Here is a 10,171-nt window from a genome sequence, read left to right on the forward strand (position 1 = left end):
ACTACCACTGAAGCCCAAACAACTACAGCAGCCCCAACAACTACACCAGCACAAACTACCACAGCAGTTCCAACCACTACAGCACTACCCAGTACTACTGCAGCCCCAACTACTACAGCAGCACCAACTACCACCGAAGTCCCAACTACTACTGCAGCCCTAACCACAACAGTAGTACCAACTACCAGTGCAGCACTGACAACTACAGAAGCTCACACTACTACTGCAGCACCAACAACTACAGTGGAACCCACTACTACTGTAACACCAACCACTACACCATCACCAACTACCACAGGAGTCCCAACCACCACAGCAGCCTTAACCACAACAGTAGTACCAACTACCAGTGCAGCACTGACAACTACAGAAGCTCCAACTACTACTGCTGCTTCAACCACTACAGCAGTACCCACTACCACAGCAGCATCTGGAGCCCCAACAACTATAGCATCTTCAACTACAACAACAGCATCAGTAGCAGTGACTACTACATCGGCCCCAACCATTAAAGCCAGCACTGCAGCCCCAACAAATACAGTAGAACTGACTACTACTGCAGTCTCAACTACAACTGCAGCCCCAACTACTACAGCAGCACCAACTGCCTCAGCACCAACTACTACTGGAGGACTAACTACTACTGCAGCCCCAACTACTACTGCAACACCAACTACTTTTGCATCCCCAACCACTACAGCAGCATCAACTACTACTGCAGCACCAACTACTACAGCAGCCCCAACTACCTCAACAGCACAAACTACTACAGCAGCCCCATCTACCACTGGATCCCTAACTACTACAGCTGCCCCAACAACTACACCAGCTTCAACTACTACTGCAGCACTTACAACTAATACAGCAGCAACTCCAGCTACTACAGCAACTCAAACTTCTACTACAGCACAATCTACTTTTGCAGTACTGCCAACCAAAACAGCCCCAGCACCAACTTCTACAGCCTCCACAACTACTACAGTAGCACCAACTACCAAAGCAGCCTCAAATACTTCTACAGCCCCAACTAGTACAGCAGGACCAACTACCACTGCATCACCAACTACCACTGCATCACCAACTACTACAGCTGTCTTGAATACAACTGCCACAACTAGAACAGCCGCAGGTACTAATGATTTACCATCAATTTTACTTTACTTACTCTATCACCTCTCTACTACACCTCAAATTGCTAATGCGGGAAACTCTGCTGCAGCATCTGCATTTGCTTCCACCACTTGTGCAGCAATAACTACTATTTTCTACGTACCTATCATGTCTATTACCATAATTTTAGGTAATAGTGCAGGCTCCTTTTATGCCTCATTTTAAACTAATACTTGCTCCCTCTTTGCAATCCTGCTTCATTGGTTACTGTTGCAGCAGTATCCACTGCAATGGCAGCTGACTCAAATCCCACCACTGCCATCAAATTGTGACATATCACACTTTCAGGCTCGTCCTGTGCAGATTTTTCAGCCTGTGGGACATCAATCTAAGCTAAGTGATCATCATCTGGCCAGTTAAGTCTGTAGTTTACCCTTTAAACAAATCGTAGCAGCCACCATGTGCTTTAACAGAACAATGCACCATTAACAGTGTCAGCTGCCACAATTCTGACTTTTAAGAAGTGCCTGTGACACTCAATGCCACACCAGACAGGATGGTAACAGAGTTGGAAGTATAGTAGTCCTCACAGAGGCAAGGATTCTTAAGTTTCTCTTGAGAGAATTTAGAAATATCATATAACACTATTTAAATATTGTTTTAATAAAAGAAAAGAAAAAAAAAGAAACAAAATCCAAGAAAAATATTTATACAAAAGAATGCTACAAAACAGACAACAGTAAGCAGTAGCAACAGAAAAAAAAAACCCCAAAAAAGCAGCATTAAAAATGAAAGATACTTAGCAAAGTTGCCCTTTTCTTTGGTTCCAGTATGGAGTCCAAAAATATCTTAAAATAAGTCCAGTTCTAAGTAACTGGTCCAAATAACTCTTACCCTTCTAGCATAACTTATATGCAGTGTTTTGCAATATTTATGTGGACACACCCTCAAGGCCAGATTTTCTAATTACATCAGTATTTCTAGATGACCATGTTTTACAATCTGACAACCAACAAATTATTGCACAAAATGAAATCACGAGTTGATAGGGATCAAAGATTATAGAGGTTATTCACAAAGCTGCCGAAGGCAGCCGAATGAATAACCCAGCCAAAGTGAAGTGAGCCGAACAACATTTGGCTATTTACTCCGGCTCAATCAGCCAAACAATAACTAAAAAAGAAATAAAGATGTTTTAAAGCAGGAAAAAAAACAGTTGGACGGAGCTAGCGGTGACAGCTAGCTCCGCCCAACTGTTTCCCATTGCCCAGCACCTGCCAGAGTCTTCTTGCAGGTCCTGGCCAATGAATACCAACTGGGCAGAGCCGACCGTGAAGTCATGGCCGCCTCCGCTCAGTTGTTATTGTTTATTGACAGATCAGCATCCCCAGGTCATTTGAACTGGCTGAAGCGAGCCATGAGATCACGGCTGGCTCCGCCCAGCTCTCATTTGCTGGGATAACGGGCGGCCCTACGGCTGGCCGTTCTCCCTGCTTCGTTTGTCACTTGGGCTCAGTCGAGCCGAAGCATATGCGTTCGGTTTGGCTGAGCCGCCTTTGGCTGCTGTAGGGGCTATTTTGAATAGCCCCCTACAGCAGCCCTTCGGTTTACCTGAACAGAAGGGCAGTGGCGGACGAAGAGAGCCAAAGGATCAGCCATAGCTGGATTTTATACACAAAAGCATATGTTTTTACCATTGAAAATTCAGTGTCAACTTACCTGCTTCACCCATTATTACCGATGTAAACACCACAATTTTGCTGCCTCAACTTGCACTTCAACATCAATCATTATTGCTAAAACTAGCAGTAATGTTCTTGATATCACTGCAATCCCAACTAATACTGCCCTGAGCACAATTTTCACAGCCTAATGCCCTCCACTACCTTTGTAAAACTATTGCTACCTTGACTACTATTGCAGTCCAGTGCTCTTCACTACTGCTGTGCAAATGACTACCGCCCTTATTAAAGTCCACCACTGCTTGTTTCCTTTCTCTTGTCATGTGGGTAGTTACTGTTATCTTTTCTGCTGCTTCTCCTACTTGCATGACTTCTACACCATCTGCCGCCTCTGCTGCTCATGCCTCATCTGCAGCATCTGCCACCTCTAAGGCACCCACATCTATTAAAAAATATGCTACGTCCAATGCACCCTCAAATTCTGCAGCATCCAATAATTCTGAAGCCCTACATCTGTACTTACGGAATCTGTTACTTCCACCACTTTCAGTGCTCCCACCAATTTATCTGCATTAAACAGTTCTAATACTTCCTACATTCCTGCAGCTCTGATCATTATGATTAATGCTTTTCCACTTCTGCTTCATCTACTACTTCCAAGGTTCTCATTATTTCTGCTGCTTCCAGCGCTTCTTCAGACTTTGCTGCGGAATCTGACACTTCAGCTATTCTCCTCTGTATAATGTATTATTGATGGGATTTGTTGTTCCTCTATAGCTGCTGGTGTTCAGCATTGTGCCGCTGTATTATACAATGCACAATACAATACAATACACAATGCACAATACAATACACTTTACACAATATATTATACAATACACAATACAATATACTGTATATATGTTGTTACATTACATACCGCTCCCACTTCAGCCAGCTCCCGATCCCGATTCCCGATACGAGTACGACCGTGGGTCACCAAGAGAGGGTGAAATCGCCTCCTCCTCCTCGCTCTGTTACAACTTCAAAATGTGTGCACCGGGCGGCTCCCGAGTCCCTCAACAGGTCGCCGTCGCCTCCAGGATGACGCCACTGCTGCCACACTGCCTGCTGGTCCGGTCCGTCCGTTGCTCCGCCTCCTGCAGCCCTCGCACCTGTCCTTCACATGTGATGCGGCTGAGCGGCCAGGAGAACCAGGGGCGGGGCCACATACGTCACTCACTGACGTAGCCAAGGAAGTACGAGACACTCAGTGAGACTGAGTGTCACTCTGAGACGTGAGTGAGACTGCACTGCACAGCACAGGTCAGCGCCGTATCCTTCAGATGCCACCCGCCCGCAGCGGCAGCCCACACACAGAGTCTGGTCTTGAGACTCTCGATCGGGCGACTTTTCCGCCCTGTTCCCTGGCGCCGTAAGGCAAGTGCCCATCTTGCCTTGCGCTAGCGCCGGCCCTGGTGGTGGACTACTGGAGGACAGGACTGCTGTGCTCTGTATGAGAGCAGGAGTTAGGATCCTCGGTGTACTGCTGTCACAAAGCAGCTTCTTATAGTTTTACAGACATCAAATAATAATAATATACATAATAATATTAATAATAATATCAGTAATACATAATACTTTAAAATACAGCCATATGTTTTTAAATATTTTGCAGCCTGATCAACAATAATAAAAAGCATGACTTACATAGGGCTATAAATTCAGTAGGCAAATCTGAAGGTCTTGTCTGGGGGAATATGTGACCAGTCAGCAAAAAGAGCATACAGTATGTTCAGGTACTGACCTTTGACAATAAGACCTGGCTCATAATGGGGCAATGGGCATCTAAATGATCCCAGAAGTGTTTACTAGGGGCTTTGTGCAGGCCAGTTCACACAGGATAGTTCAAACCATGTCTCTGGCCCTATGCTGCAAATAACATTTCCGAATTGTGCTCCAAAACTCCGCTCCAAATATTTGTGTGAACAGCATGATTCACATTCAAAATACCTATTTGTAAAGCGTTCAACTAGCATTGCAAACCCTTGCCGATTAACTTTTTCTTACCATGTGAAGCCATGCTGATCACAAAAGGCACATTCTGAATTTAGAAGCATATTTGTTTTGTAGTACTATAGCACCATCTTGTGAGCACAAGGTCAAACAGCAAGATATATATGTCTATATTTTTCTCTATATATATATCATAAACGTAATTAACTTCCCCTGAAATATGTAGGCTAGCTGCTTCTTTTAAACATCATAGTTGCTTGATTGTCATGCAAATGTAATAACTCTCCTTCAAAGCCTGAGCAATATTGACTGGAGCTCAGTAGTTGTGACTATGCAGAAGGCATGTTGTACCACTGGAGATACAGAACACTGCTTTCACACAGAAAACAGTGCTGTGGATCTCCAGCATGCTGCTTGCCTAAGAGAGTTTAGTTTAGAGCTGCAGCACTATCAGGTAAAGAAAAAGTACAGACCAATATTTTACTTGATTAATCAAATAAAAAAGGTGCAATTGGGCTTTAAAAAAACATTGGACTTAGAGAGATTAGTACTTACAGGAGGAAATCAACAATGGAAGCATAAATACATCTCTCAGTACCAGTGTGCTATAGGTTAGAGTTTCCTGACTCCGATTCTTTAATTATTTAACCAAAACTATCTCAGCAACCCTTAAGCAATACACAGGCTGTTTATAGGCCATTTATAATTGATGTATAATATATATATCATGGGGTACAGTGGACCCTCAGCTCAGACTCTCGCCGTGATGCCACCCCATTGTTTCAGGTCTTCACTAGAGCCACTGGTGGTGCAGATGTTACGATTCTAACACAGTGGGAAAAAACACTTGATCAAGGCTGAAGGTCACAGTAGGCTCCGGTGGCCAAGAGCAGAATCCATGTTTAGTCCAAGTTATGGCCAACATCAGTATATATTGTAGAGCATTAAGGCAAACCACAAACAGTCACAAAGTTGATTGCACTAAAGCCCTAACTGATGGCAGGAGTGTGCTGTACCATGACCTAACCACAGTGCTATTTAATATCCTGCAGGTGTATTATTTTAATCGGTAACATAAACCATTTTGATATGTGGAAAGAAAAAAAATGTTATTTTCTTATCCTTAGCCCCTGATTCAAATTACATATGTAGACATATATTTTTCTAGATGGAGAATGTCAAACTGCCTTCAGATTATTTACTGAATATAGTTGCACCAGAAAATAATTCTATTTATGTTTTCAGCTGCCGGAGTCGGTGAAGGAGGACTTCAATACTACGACAGACTTTACATTGCCTTAGGTAGTGCCGGAGGCACAATTCTAGTTTTCTTGGGTATATTTGGGGTAAGTTGCATCCCAACTATTCATTAATTTACTAATTGGAATATGCATCCACACAGACTGTTATTATCCCATCCATTCTCTCGTCCTCTTCCCCTTCTCTCCTTCCCTATGGCTCTGTCTGTGGTTTCAGGTTTGTCTAAAAGGAGAACTACTGCTGTAATGTCTCTTTAGAAAACCCATAGTTCTCTGGGAATTATTTGTTGTGCATAAACAATTTATTTGTAAAACAAAGATTGTTTCTTTATTGTAAAAAAAGGGACTGACTTTTTTTTTCAATTAAAAGATAAACTTAACACCAGTGCAATATATTGTCCCTTTAACAGAGATCATGCAATTAAACATTTTGATTATGACCTGCTCTTATGGGAAGACTTAGTTTCTACACATACTTAACAGACTTAGATTTTTTAACCCACTAAGCTCAAATTCTGATCCACCCGAGTCCTAAGCCCATGTCTCAAATAATAAAGGAGCCATGTTTATTTGCTTACCAGTGAATAAGATATTGCCCTTAATTTTATAATAGTTGATTTATTAAAGAGGGACTGAAGTTGGTGGCCAAAAAAAGACCGACAGAGGACTAGTCACTAGAATTGCCTGTAACAGACCTGCAGCAGATCTTGCCTTGTTTTGTACTAAGTCTCCGTGTGGTGCTGATGCCAATATTGTGCTGCTCATTGTTGCTTCTCACTTCCTCAATGGAAGCTCTGGAAGAAGCAAAACCCTGCCTCTACCATGTAGGCCATCTTGGTAGAGGCAGGGTTTTGCTTCTTCCAGAGCTTCCATTGAGGAAGTGAGAAGCAACAATGAGCAGCACAATAGTGGCATCAGCAAATCTTACTACAAATCTCCTGAGATTAGTATTTAGAAGCAGCAGTGACTTAGATCTTGCACTGATAAAAAAAAAAATCAGTTATTAGCGTTTTGGCACAGGATTGCCTAGACATACTTCCATACCAGGAAGTACACTGTTATTTTTCAGGGACAACTTAAGACAAAAAGGTAATTTTTCAGGGCACTGCTTATACACCCATAGCATTTCTTAATATTCCCTATAACATAGCAAATCTTTACTTTTTGAGTTCCATTCCACCTTAGCTATGCTGTGGTGCTGTGGATTCAGCACATGTCACAATAAGGGATTTAGCAATATGTGATTTTTTTTTTTATTTGCTTTAAAATACGCATGAAAAATTATCCAAATTAGGAAAGAATACGCATATGTTGTATCAGGATAACCTGAATTTCTGACGTGCACGATTCTGTGACAATCTGATAAATTTGCTTGTAAATAGTTAGGAAATCCACAAACTTAATACAATGTTGATTCTACAGATTCAATACTAATGGCCAACCATGAGAACTCACATTTTTTATTATTAATCAGATATTCAGGCACCAGATGTAGACTCCTGTAGTATTATAGAATTGTTAATATTATTGATTGTAAAGACTGAGGCGGTACATGCCTGGATGTGACCATCAAATAAATCCTAGATACTATAGAAATAGATGTATTTTAGTTTAAAAGAATATTTCTGAAATCTATGTTGTCTGGAGGAAATACATCGACAGTATAATGTTATCTAACTTTTACCCAAACACATGTTAATAGTTATCCTTTGTTTTTTCAGATTCTGGCACTGCTAAACTCTTTCGGATTTCTGAGCCTCGGAGCTGCTGCACCTGTTGCCGTGGCTGCATTTCCTGGCACTGTGGGCGTCACCACAGGGGTTCTACCTGGTGGCAATGTTTTGCCTACGACAATCTATCCATCATACTATCCTCACAGTAATGCATGGTCCAATTTTCCACGTGCCAACATAGTTCAACCAGAAAGACAGCCAATAATAAATCCGCCACGACAGCCAGACCTTCAGCCACCCCGTCAGCCACCGCGTCAGCCACCGCGTTCACCACCACGTAATCCTACAGTTCCCAACCCCCCAAACTTTTACAGAGCAAGATGAAACTATGGAACATAATCTTCAGCGTGGCTTTCGAAGACTGTTTTGCATATTTTTTTGTTTTAATGATTGGTTAAAAATTAAAGAAGAACTCCAGGATTTTAAAGAATTAGCCCTTAGAGTGAGGCACCCCCACACTGCAAGGGTTAACTGCTCATTTTGCCCTAGGGGAGCAAATAAAGAAAATATACCCACTTAATCCCTGGTCCTGTCTGACTGCTAGACCGCTCCCTACAGCCTCTTCTTGCCTGGGCTCTGGCTTTTTAAAAACCGCTGGTGTCATCACATCTAATGCCAGGTTCCATAGACTTGCATTAGATGTGAGGATGCCGAGGGACATGCCACAGCCAGAGTGGAGGGAGAGAGGTGTGAACTGACTGCCGCAGGACCAAGGATCAGGTGAGTATATCTACTTTATTCTGGCCTCTAGACCAAAATGAGTAGTTAACCCTTGAAGTGCTAACCCCTAATGCAATGGGTTAATTGTTTTTTTTTTAAACTGGAGTTCTTCCCAAACAATGGCCTACCTTTCCAATCACCAACCAAACCAAGCAGTATTACTCATATCCAGTGCCAAGGAGCTTATTAATTTCTGCTTCAGCTGAGCTGATTAAATTGCTGGCTAGCCCAATGGTCCTCTTGGTGCTTCTCTTGACAGAATTGCTCTCTGCTACAATATAACCCATGTATATCTCTTCTACTACACCAACCAATCAAGCCAATCAGCTTGTCAATGGTCTTGCACTGTGAAAGAGAAAGTCATGCATGCACTCTTTTCTTTCGTTCTTTTTTTTTGCTGTCCCATTGGGTAGACTTTCCTTTACTTTTTGTTCCAGTGACAAGTTGTCACAATGAAAGGGTGTTATAGTCAGACCATAATGGCTGGGCAGACCTGGGAACTCTTTACTACTGTTCTCTAGTGATAGAAGAGACTGGTGGATGCTTAATTCAACCAGGACCCACCCCACACCATTGGATGACCTGCCCATGCATAAAGAGTGTATACAGATATAAAATGCCTTCTATTGAACCAACCTTGTATTTATTATTATATCCTTAAAAGTGTTTTTAAATAGAATCTCAGTCTTCGATTTGTCTTTGTAATGTTCGTTTCAATTCCCCTTTTTATATGATTCAAAATGTACTACGCCATCCAGCAGTGCTGGCCTCTGCTTATGTGACCATGTATGCAATGTATTCAGATTTGTAGAATGCATTTCGAAACTCTGCATATTTTTTTTTTACATTTGTGTTTTGTACCAAAATGGAATGATATGTATTATTTTTTTGCACTGGAAGTGGTAAATCTATTTATTTAAATTGCTGAATAGTAGATCTAAAATGTAGCCTAATTTATGTTATGCTTAAAAATTACCAATAGTACAAATTACTTTTTTGTTTTAATAAATTAATATTTATACACTTGAATGGGTGAAATTATTGGTTAATGTAGCAGAATAAAATATAACATTTGCTTTTCTTTTGCTTAATTTCTTGTCACATCTGAAATTCAATTAAAGACTGGCTTGAGCTTGCATGAGATAAAACTGTAATTAAAAAATCAATTTTGGCAGTGATGTTGCGAAAGCTGCATCAGCATTGAAGAGGCCAAATTATACTTTTCTTCTCCGACCTCTATGTAGAATTCCACAGCTTTGTCATCAGCAGCACCCTGCCAGTACCCAAGGACCTAAAACATACAAAACAAACATAGATATATTTTGATCCAATAGTGTATAAAGAATTAAATTCCATTATAGTCATATTATATTTGGAATAGGTGTCCTTTGAACATAGAATCAATCACACAAGCTTCATCAGCATTGTTCCTTAGGATGTAACATCCCACAGGGAGTGTGGCATACTGGTACATGGCATTGCATCTTCAAAGGCTATAACTCAATGCTCACTCCAGCTGCTTTTGTTAAAACCTATTCAATCACTCTCGTACTTCATGAGAGTTCCTAGCATAGGATCTTAGCTGCAGTGTGTCCCCCAACAAGCAGCTGGAAAGGTTCTGAGAAGAAGGCTATAGAGGGCTGCATGGAACTCTTATCAGCCCACCTAAACC

Source organism: Nanorana parkeri, unplaced genomic scaffold, assembly GCF_000935625.1.
Source record: "Nanorana parkeri isolate BGI_ZX_2015 unplaced genomic scaffold, ASM93562v1 scaffold1096, whole genome shotgun sequence".
Classification (NCBI taxonomy): Eukaryota; Metazoa; Chordata; class Amphibia; order Anura; family Dicroglossidae; genus Nanorana; species Nanorana parkeri.